This window comes from Palaemon carinicauda, chromosome 32 (assembly GCF_036898095.1).
Source record: "Palaemon carinicauda isolate YSFRI2023 chromosome 32, ASM3689809v2, whole genome shotgun sequence".
Lineage (NCBI taxonomy): Eukaryota > Metazoa > Arthropoda > Malacostraca > Decapoda > Palaemonidae > Palaemon > Palaemon carinicauda.
In genome coordinates, this window is record NC_090756.1 from 56,842,447 (window position 1) to 56,854,946 (window position 12,500).

Consider the following 12,500-nt stretch of genomic DNA (forward strand, 5'->3'; position numbering starts at 1 on the left):
CTTCTGAGATTTTGTCATCACGATTGCTCCTTGTCCCAACGATTTCTTCTGTTCACTCGAATGGCTTCCGGACGATGACTACGACGATGAAGGTTGGTGTTGCCTATGTCCTTGCTGCTGGAGTGCTTCTTCCGTGCTTTCCATAAGAATACTCACGGTGTCCATCGCCCTTTCTACGGGTACGAGCTGAAACAGTGTACCCCACGCATATCCAGGTACATTTGACTTTATGACCTTCTTCAACCAAGGTCTTAATGCCTTCCAATGCATTATGGCCGTCTAAGAAGTCGTCCAAGTCCGCTGCTATCTGCGCGAAGAAGTCGTAGAAGTGTTCACCTTCCTCATAGAGAGGAACGTAATTGCATATTTATTGATGCAAACTGGTGACACCTAGGCCTAATATCCATTGTAGGTGTACTTTCAGGTTCTCCTAAGACCTGGCTCTCTTAATTCAAGGTCCCTCTTCACTCTCCTATGGGCATTTCCTCGAATTCTCTGTTTAGCCAAAACAATTCTCTGATGGTCAGACCAACATCGCTCCGACGTCGCTGCTTTGACAGACGGGAGAAACATCTCAATGGATATAAATCTTCCCCCTCGTCGTGGCACTGTATCTTCAAAGATGGGGACATACTCCGACAGTGGTGGAAAACCGCTAGAGTTGCTGTGTCTTCCATTTCCTCCGACCCGGGGTTATAACTCATCTTCTAGTGAAGGGCTGCTTTGATATGCTCCTTGCTGTGTTGGTCTCTCGGCGACCATCAATGTTCCACTGTGTACAGTTTCTCCTTGTACCCTTACGAAATCTTATAGGCATCCGACGGTTTTGTCGACTTTAATGTAGAAATCTTTGTGTTCCTGTTCACTCACGTTGTAATTTGTATTTTTACTAAGCTGTTAAAATTATCCCACTAAAATGCCACCAGAGTTTGTCATGACAGACAAAATTCTATTTTAAATCTAAGTCCAAATTAGTCTCAGGAAATGGGATAAGTCAGAGACGAATCTGGTATTTCAAACTTACAGATATTTAACGGAAAATTTAACAACTTCATTCTTGAGCACTTCAAAGTTTTTCTAAGTTTTCCAAAATTCTGCATAGCATTCTTAAAATGTTGCGAATCAATGTTCACAAGTGCTCTTACAATTCATGAGTTTACATCATAATTTCTGGGAGAGACTAAAGCTAGGAGACGAGTTATTTTGAAATGACTTTAAACTCTTAAATTATACTTGAAGAAAAATCATAAGTTTAAGTCTAAATCTTATCTTGTGAGTCCTTGAACAACGGAGAGACACAAACCTTCTATCAGAATTTCTCCTCAGACTGGTTTCTAGGTGTGGCACTCCCTGAAGACGTGGTCCTTTGGCCTCCTGGGGTAGGTGCCATCTTTCCTATGGTTGTCGAGGTAGTAGTCTGTTCTGTTACTAGCCAGATGTTCTTTGTCTCCTAGCTGCAGCTTTCCCACACAATCTGTAAAAACAAAGAGTAGCCAACAAAAAGTCCTCGCCAACAGAAATGAGCAAGCAACAGAACCTGTCACTGGTAGAAGCTGAGGTAGCATGTGTTCCCAAGCAAAGTCAGCAGGCAAAGGTTGTTCACATGACCCCAAAAGGGGGTTTCAAGAATTTGTTACGTGTGACAAAGGGACCCCACTTCAGGTCCTTTGGCTTGCCATTGAGGGAGTCATAGAGGGGAGCAAGAGTGGCAGCATTGGCTGGCAGAAAACGGTGATAATAGTTGATCATGCCCAAAAATTCCGGCAGAGCTTTGAATGTCGAGGGCGTGGAGAAGTTCTGAAAGCTTGCTACCTTCTCAGAGAGGGGATGGACTCCTTCAGGAGTGATGCGGTACCCTAAGAATGACACTTCATTGGCGCCAAAGGTAAACTTGTCTTACCGGACTACAAGGTCGTTTTGTTGCAGGGGGTTGAGCACGATGCGCAGGTGATGGAGGTGTTCCTCTTTTCAGGAAGAGAATACAAGTATGTCGTCCACATAACATACACAGAAGGAGAGGTTCCCTAAGATGCTATCCATGAGACGTTGAAAAGTGGCCCCAGCATTACGAAAGTCAAAACAGGAGTAATTGAAGGTGTATGTACCAAACGGATGGCGGTCTTGGGGATGTCTTCTGGGTTCATAGGCACCTGATAATACCCCATCAGGAGGTCGAGCGTGGAGAAAACCTTCACTTTGTGCAGGTAGGAGGTCACGTCGGCGATGTTTGGGAGGGGGTAGTGATCCGGTTCTGTTTGCATGTTAAGGCGCCTTTAATACCTGCACGGACGGAGGGAGCCGTCTTTCTTCAGAACGATGTGTAAGGATGCCGACCATGGGCTGGAGGCCTTTAGGCAAAGGCCCATTTCCTCCATTTTGGTGAACGTCCGGTGCCAGACGTCTGAAGTTTACAAAGACTGGGAGTCCCGTCGTCTTAATATGGCGATAAATACCATGCTTGGCAGGAGCCGTGAGCATTTGGCGAAGTTCTGGACGGAAAAATTCCTGGTACGACGTGAGAAGGTGGGCGTAAGCATCCGTGGGTGCCCTGATGTGGAGAGCGAGGTTAGAGGGGGCCGCTTGAAGAGGTGTTGACAAGTACGAGTCTGCGTTGACCAATCATCAGTAGGTGACATCGACCAGAAGGTGGAAATGAGAGAGGAAATCTGCGCCGAGGATTGGCAATGTAACCTAGGCAACGAGAAACTTCCAATTAAATCTACGGTTTCCAAACTATAATGTGAGGTTCTTGTAACCGTAGGTGGGTATCGCAGATCCGTTGTCAGCTACCAGGTAGACGTCGGCAGACATAGACAGACTACGTCGTGTCCTCAAGAGGTCCCTTGGAGGCATTGATGGAGGTTTTTAAGGTCGTGAAGTGGTAGTCCATAAGGGTGTCGGCTTTGATCATCAAGTCTTTTATTGGTTAACTATCGACATCTGGTATGGCAGCGCATACAGGTTCGGGTAAACTGCATATCCAAAGGGCACGAAGTAGGTTCACCTCGTGAGGAGAGCCGTCTGCGGCTGGTTGCAGGTGAGCGATACTGGTCATTTCCCTGAGGGCGGGCGAAGCCCTTCAGTCCCCCAATTGTTGTTGAGAGAGCTGAAAAAGCTTTGCTATAATGGGCGGCAGGAGATGGTGAGTACTGCTGCAGAAGGTATGTTTAGAGGGCGTCATACTTTATTGGGATGTCTCCTTGTTAACAAAGCCAGTCGGATATTTCCGGTAAGGTGTCCTCAGGTATCACTGCGAGAATATAATCCTCTTTGGTGGTTGAGTGAGTCACCGCCCTTGATGTGGAACTGGACTTTTGCGCGCTGAAACCAAGCAAGCGCCTCTCCGCTGGCGAACGACGAAAGTTTCAATGTGGCGTAGCTAACATCCGTGGAGTCTGCCATTGTACCAATGACTAAGGAGGGCGGGGGTGAGAGGCGGGAGGACCGAGTTGACTTCCGGGGTTACCAATGTGACGGGCCGAGAGAGGCTGTTACTTAGAAGGAAGGATGAAAGCAACTAAGTAACTTTATTTCAGAACATTCATTTATATATATATATATATATATATATATCTATATATATATATATATATATCTATATATATATATATATATATATCTATATATATATATATATATATATATTTATATATTTATATATATATATATATATATATATGTATTTATATATATATATATATATATATAAACTCTTGGAAAAAGAGGGTATAAAAAAATAACCGGCAATTTCATGTTCAACCGACAACCGCACCGGTTAACAGTTAATGGTGAGAAAAACAGACATGTTATTTCTGGTCCCTATCAGTGTGAGGGGAGAGCGAAGATACAAGCATAATATATACAATAAATGAAATTTCGTTCCTATGTACGATCGTTTGACATACGGTTGGGACAATATACAACATGATTGAACTCTTCAGGATCCACCGATTCAACCACTAAATTGGGAAGATCATTCCACAGTCTGGTTACAACTGCAGCAACATCCATAGATTCTGGCATTTGGAAAAGACTTGAAAAACATACTAAAAATGTCGAAAAGAAGAATTTGTTTCTTCGTATTATTGTTATTTCTATTACAACTAGCTAAGCTACAACCCAAATTGGAAAAGCAGGAAATTATGAGCCCAAGAGCCCCAACAGAGAAAAATAACCCAGCGAGGAAAGAAAGTAAGAATAAACTAGATGAGAAGTAAAATTAAGATAGTGTCATTTACTGGTAAACCTACAGTCCGTGATAGAGAAGCACTGTACTATAACCCTAAGGGATCCTACAAAAAAAAAAAAAAGTAGGGAAAGGACATAAGGAAAGGAATAAACTATAATAGAATTATTGAATATAATATATCAAATGGTTTTATTGCTCCTAAGCTGTAACCCGATTTAAAGAAATAGGATGACATAAGGTCAAGGGGTCCAACAGGGAAAAATAGCCCTGTAAAGAAAGGAAGTAATGAAATAGATACACTATATAGAATTAATTGATAAAGAATATATAATATCTAAAGAACAGTATCAATTTTAGAATACATCAGTCATTTATGAAGTATGAACAGAGACATATGTCAGACTGTTTAAATCATTCACTGCAAGTTTGAACTTCTAAAGTTCAAAGTTTGCATTAATAGTATGTCTTTTAAAAATCTATAAATCACTTATAAGAAGCGTTTAGTATTTTTTCAATCATCAAATTCAGTTGAAATTTACGATACTAAACTCGCTAAGGAGATAAGGACAAACTGACAGACATAAAGGTCTGCAATTTTAATGTCGAAGACAGATTTGGTTTGATCTCAAATTCTACAAACGTATTTGCGTAATGCAACAGATCTTCTTTAATGGTGCGAGTAGATTACGTTTGTCATAAACTAAGAACAGTAAAATAATTCTAACGCACCTGTGTTGTTGAAGTTAAATGTATTTTTTTTTTTTTTTTTTTTTTAAACTGACGTAATTAAATATTCTCAAGCGTAGCGTATGACTGAAAAAAATTCAACATATTATTTTTATTATTATTATTATTATTATTATTATTATTATTATCATTATTATTATTATTATTATTATTATTATTATTATTATCATTACTACTACTACTACTACTACTACTACTACTACTACTACTACTACTAGCAAAGTTACGATACTAGTTTGAAAATCATGATGCTATAAAACCAAAGGCCCCAACAAGGAGGGACAACCCAGCGATGAGAAGATATGAATGCACTGCAAAAGAAATGATATATAAATTAAATATTTATTCATTTGTAAATGAGATGTGAGTTGCTATGTTCCATTTACCTTTCTGGATTTTCCTCTTTCTTCCAGCAACCTTTAATATCAAAGGCAAAGTTCCATTATAAAACATTAACAAATTCTGGGAGATTCAAATATTATGGTTAGGATCCTTATAAATTCAACGTTCGGAAAATTTAGGTTAAGGAATATGAATATCAATTTGATAGAGCAACAATAAAGTTATGATATTAAGCTCTCTCAAGTATAAACCATTTTTATTTCAATAGACGGAAGGAAAATTTTCAGAATTCTTTTATCCATCAACTACAATTGATTAAATGGTTATCAATAATAATAATAATAATAATAATAATAATAATAATAATAATAATAATAATAATAATAATAATAATAATAATAATAAGATTCATAGATATGAAATTACGCAAAAGCAACATGAATTTTAACAGACAAATGTAACTTATTAAAAATCATTAGATTAATAAACTCAGAATTACTTGAAAGATTACATCCAAAATTATAATCTACTTCTAAACACTGAAATTCAACCATATTCTGCATTTCTCTATCGTATTTTGCCACTTAATTTACAGACACCGAGATGTGTTTAATATATTACTATATATTCCTAAAGGAAGAAAGACTTTGAGGATAGGAGAGTAACTTGTATACATTGAATTCATGTATTTTATGACTGAACTTGAATTGAAATGTCATCTGATATTTTTATTATTATCATTAAATATTCTCATAAGATGATAGGAATACAATTTACAGTATCATTATTAATAGCTAAGGATGATACAAGCCAATGAGCTCCAACAGGGAAAATAGACCAGCGAGGAAAGAAAATAATGAAAAAGATAGCATAGTGGACCTAAGTGTACCCTCAAATAAGAAAACTCTAATCCAAGTAATTGGAAGACCATGGCACAGAGGGTATGCCACTACCCATCACTAGAAAACAATGGCTTGGTTTTTGAGTATCCTTCTCTCAGAAAAGCTTTTGACGGGCCGAGAGAAGGTTGTGACTCAAAGACAGGATGAAAGCAACTGAGTGAGTTCATTATAGAACACTCCCCTTTATATACAAAAGCTCAATGTAACAGGAAATTTCATGCTCAAAACCGACACCGTTACCGGTGAGAAAAACAGGCATGTTTATTCAGGTTCTTTTTAGTGCGAGGGAAGATTAAAGATAAAAGCATAATATATACACAAAAATTAACTACGTACGATCGTGTGACACACGGTTGGTACATGGCTCTCCCACTAAAAATGACACACTGTACAAGTTAAATAGGGTGCCATGACCTAGAGAGGCAAACTATAGGTGGGTCATCTGGCAAGAGACAAGCAAGCTTTAGAATTCAACTTCATACCCCATAATTTGCACCACACACTAATTTTAGCTAAATCACTATTAAGGGATTCACCAACCCCAGATCTACATTCAGGGGATGTAATTGATGCAAAGAGAGTAGCTTCATCTGCATTTGCAACAAGCTTGTTTTCTAGGCCAAACTACATGTCATGTGTGTATAGTATGAAAAGTAATGGGCCAAGAACACTACCCTGTGGAACACCGGACATCACATTCCTATAATCACTATGGTGCCCATCAACAACAACTCTTTGAGATCTATTACTTAAAAAATCAATGATAATGCTAAGAAACGACCCACCCACTCCCAACTGTTTCAGTTTGAAAACAATGGCCTCATGATTAACACGGTCAAAGGCAGCACTAAAATCAAAGCCAATCATACGAACTTCCTAACCAAAATCAAAGGATTTCTCTACTGCATTGGAGATTGTAAGAAGGGCATCACATGCTCCAAGACCTTTGCGAAAACCAAATTGCAAACTAGGGAGTAGGTGATTACCTTCAGCAAACCTATTAGGACGTTTTGCCAGAAGAAGTTAAAAAAATTTAGATAATATGGGATTTATGGAAATTGGACGGTAATCAGTGATACTTGAGCTACCACTAACACATTTACGTAGATTAGTAACATTACCATTTATCCAAGTGCTAAAAGCTCCTCTTCTTGCTAACTTGTGCAAAATAAAAGATAGCTTTGGAGCTAAGAAATCTGCTGTCTTTATAAAAACAAAGGAAAAATACCATTTGGGTCTACACATCCATAAGCATCAAGGTCCATCAACAGAGCTTTTATCTCACGAGATCGAAAAGCAGGAAAACAAGAATGCGGAAATTCAAGTTTTTCATTACTCTGTTTACTGTCAAAAACATCAGCCAAAAGGGTTGCCTTTTTCTTTGGACAGACAGTGACTGAGCCATCTGGTTTAATTAAAGGCGGATCTGTTGCAACTACACCAAAGAGTGCAGATTTAAGGGTAGAACACCATTTATGTTTCTGAGTTGTACCAAAAAAAGAGTTTCTTTTATGGTTAAATTGTACTCCTTTTCATTTGAGGCATAAACTCTTTGAGCAAAAGCTCGAAGCTGAGTATAGTTGTTCCAGGTCAAATCTGATCTTTTACCCTTCCAAAGGGGATAGGCCTCCTGCTTCTCCAAATAAGCACGTCTGCAATCAGCTTTGAACCATGGTTTGTCCTTCACTTGGTACCTTAGCACACGAGAAGGGATACGCCTATCAATTATGTTGACTCGATTTTCATTCAAAGGGACAACAGGATCTACACTACAATATAATTTTGATCAATTAAAGCACAAAAGATGATGAAAAATCCCATTCCAGTTTGCTTTTGATTTCTTATAAATTTTACAAGAGTATGATATATAAGGGACAGAGTGGAAAACCAACCTTACTAGTTATAACGCCAGGGGAGTCAGTGTATACGAGGTCCAAGCAATTACCAGACCTGTGAGTAGCTTCATTTATGATTTGCTCACAGCCTGATTCAGAGGCAAAGTCTAAAGCTCTTAAGCCAAGATGATTGGTAGGAGGGATAGAACTTAACCACTCCCTCTGGTGAGCATTAAAATCACCAAAAAAGACAAAAAAAAAAAAAAAAAAAAATAAGCCTTTCTATCATCTTGTATCTTAGCCATAATGGTAAGAAGACAATCGAACATAGAATCATCCATGTGTAGGTTCCGCCAGATCGAACACAAATAAAAGTTGTTATGCCTGCCTCAAACTTATATTACCTGAATCTCATGACATCCACATTGATAGCAGGACGTATGAGAAGCAGGGTACTCGGTCCTGATATACACCGCCATTCCCCTGGCCCTAGGGATGGCTTCTTAAAACCAGTTATGAGGAGCTCAGATGAGTGCCTCATATTAGAAACCAAAGTTTTTCTGCACAAAAGAATATCATACTCTCTGGACGCAACTGGAAGGTCTTGCATATTTCCATAAAGACCACGAATATTGCAATACAGAAGAATATATAGACGAAATCTAGGACGTACTGGTCCCGGATTTCTCTCAATGTCTCCAGACAGCATAAGAATTAATAGAAATAAAAAACAGACATCATACTTAAAAACTAGTTTTACAAGAATTATAACAAAAACAATGTGTACAAAATTATAAATAAAGTGATTGATGATACCAATAGACTAGTATAAAAAGTCGGAAAAACTTGTTTACATGGAGGAGCCGATACACCATGCAAGGCTAAATACCCTCCAGGATAGCCACTTCAACTGAAGGGAGAACCGTAAGGATGGTTTTGAGAAGAAAAAGAATCAGGAAAAGGAAAAGACTCCTTATTGATAAACCATAAGGCATCCATGGCCCTTCTGTTAAGCCTACCCAACACACACAAAAAATAATAATTCCACAACTTGTTCTCTGCTGGAATAAAACTTCTAGAATACTCTGTAGCATTGAACCTTATAATAGAGAAGTCGTGACTATTAGAATTAACTGCATACCCAGTGTTACGAAGAGGATGGAACTGTCCGGGAAGATCTGAATATAAAGGATGGTCAGAAATATCAAAAATATTATGCAACATGCATAATGATTAAATTGAACGACGGTGCCAGAGATTAATATCTAAAGGGGAAATAAGAAATTTAACAGACCGTAAGTTCATGTCCAACAAATTAGGATAACAATTAGCAGCTGAAGACCAGACAGGAGAGCAATACTGGAAACAAGATAGAATAAAAGAATTAAAACTCATCAGAATAGATTCATCACCGAAAATTTTAAAAGATTTCCTGAATAAGCCAAATTTGTTTTGCAATTTAAGAAGATACAGACGGTATGTGTTTCTCAAAAGTAAATTTGCTGTGGAGAATCCCACTTAAAATTTTAAAAGAGTCATACAAAGTTAGAAAAAAAAAATTATCAATGCTGATATCCTGTAGTTGAGGAGTAATTTTCCTCGACCTATTTACAATCATACTTTGAGTTTTGTTAAGATTCAACTTCATACCCCTAATTTGCACCGTGCACTAATTTTAGCTAGATCTCTATTAAGGGATTCAGTAATCCCAGATGTACATTCAGGTGATGGAATTGATGCTAAAAGTGTAGCATCATCTGCATATGCAACAAGCTTGTTTTCTAGGCCAAACCTCATGTCATGTGTATATAGTATGAAAGGTAATGGGCCAAGAACACGACCCTGGGGAACCCCAGATATCACATTCCTATGCTCACTATAGTGTTCATCAATAACAACTCTTTGCAATCTATTACTTGAAAATTCAATAATGATGCTAAGAAACGACCCACCCACTCCCAATTGTTTCAGTTTGAAAACAAGGCCCTCATGATTAATACGGTCAAAGGCACCACTAAAATCAAGGCCAATCATACGAACTTCCTGACCACAATCAAGGGATTTATGTACAGCGTTGGAGATTGTAAGAAGGACATCACATGCTCCAAGGCCCTTATGAAAACCAAATTGCAAACCAAGGAACAGATGATTATTTTCAGCAAACCTCTTATATATGTGTGTTCGAAAATGGAATAGCTTTTGTATAAATATTCCATTACCCTTTTCTCTTTTACCATATAACTTCTTTGGATAAAAGTGATCGTTATCTTGCCACTATACTATGCTATGAAAAAAAAAAAATAACTATGGCTACGTCCATCCGGTAACAAACTCCCCATGAAACCTTAACTCTGTAATTTTCCTTTGAGATGTTTCATAAACCTGCAGAGCAGAGACACATTCTCTCTCTCTCTCTCTCTCTCTCTCTCTCTCTCTCTCTCTCTCTCTCTCTCTCTCTCTCTCTCTCTCTCTCTCTCTCTCTCTTTGGAGTTTATATATGAAAGTTCTGTTTTAATGTTGTTACTTTATAAAAAAAAAAATTAAGTTTAAATGTTTATTACTTCTCTTCTCCTTGGTAAAAGGTATATGTTTTTGAAACAGATATTTATGGTTACAAAGCACTAACTTAAATCATAATTATGATAACGGTATTGATGATTTTAAGAGATTTTATAGAGAAACTGAATTGCAGGAGTTAGCTCTTGGTCTGAACTTCAAAAGTTCAAACTTGCAGAGATTGTTTTTACGTTGAATAGGCTGACAAAAATCTCTTTTTATTGTTCATGTATGAAATATCTATTTCAATGTTCTCACTGTTTTTAGAATGTTTTATTCTAATTGTTTATTTAATTCTCTTGTAGTTTATTTATTTGCTTGTTTCCATCTTTCACGGACCTATTTTCCCTCATGGATCCCTTGGACAATAATTATTATATCTTTCTTTTCCAATTAGGGTTTTAGCAGAGCTGCTAGTAGTAATAATAATAATAATAATAGTAATAATAATAATAATAATAATAATAATAATAATAATAATAATAATAATAATAATAATAATAATAATGATAATAATAATAATAATAATAATAATAATAATAATAATAATAATAATAATAATAATAATAATAATAAAAACTATGATAATATTAACAACATCTAATTACAGATTCGTTGCATTATTCTACATTTTTTTTCCATCTTTTATCATTAGGATTAAAATCATTATTAATTATTAATCTGTCTATAATCTAATTCTGAAATTAGCTTTTGAACCGCGTCAGTATTTCTTTTGTTCAATCATAGTTAATTGTAATGTTGAGTTGAATTTTTCTGTAGCAATTCATCCATTGACGTGAATTTTTTTTCTACAAGGATTTTTGTGCTTGCTAGCTGTTATCTGAGAAAATAATAGACCCATAATTTTTTTACTATCATAAGTTCCATTAACTAATACTCATTTTTGGGGTGGTATTGAAAAAAGTGACATAATTTTAGCAATTCTAAATTTCCAAAAATAGGCTCCAAATCTGTGATAATATAAATTTGATAAAATACAAAATTTTTTCGTTGGACTAAATTGAAAAAGAAAACAAAGTACTCAAATTTTTTCCTAGTCAAAATCCCATAGTTCTTCCGCACCAATCATCCTGTTTTCCGTCTTAATATAAACCCTATCAAAGGCATCTACAAATATATGAAACAATATTCACTCCCTCTAATTCTTTAGTATCACTACCATCAGGTTTACCTTTACACTCAACAGCCATTATTCATCCCGACTATTCTTTCAGAACCTTCCTTTTTCCTACCTGGGAGGGCTTTCATCGGCATTCCTTTCTCTCTCTCTCTCTCTCTCTCTCTCTCTCTCTCTCTCTCTCTCTCTCTCTCTCTCAACACTTCTAGCCAAGTGGTTCCCTTCTACTGTTTTGGCTACTATTTTAATCACATTATATCTACAGGTATTGGGATACTTGATGTCTGGGGAGATATGTTATCACTTTAAACATTAAACCATTTTAGAAACAAAACAAAAATTCCCGTTTGAAAATGATTCAACATTCGGTACTCGCTTATGTATCTTTGTAAACATCAGGAAGAGGATCCTAGTTTCTATTGTAGTCAACTGTATTATGCCGTCGAATGACAAAGTAGGAGGACGTGAAAACGTAATATGCCTTCTGCTACTGATCACCTAAAAATATGGCTATATGGGACAACAGCCACTTTCGTAGTAGTAGTAGTAGTAGTATAAGTTTTCAATAAATCTTTTAAATTGCTTTTTTCTTGTAGAGTTTCATCGAGAAGAAGAAAAAGTGAATAGCTTTTAAGGGGATTTATTATTAAGACATTGTCTGCCTAATTGCTAATGCATTTTGTTTTAATCCAAACATAACTTCAAATATATGTTTAAGGTATTTAATTTCAAGGTTTAAAGAATTCTGATGAATGGCAAAGTTGAGGGAGAGAACAATGTCCTTATTCTTG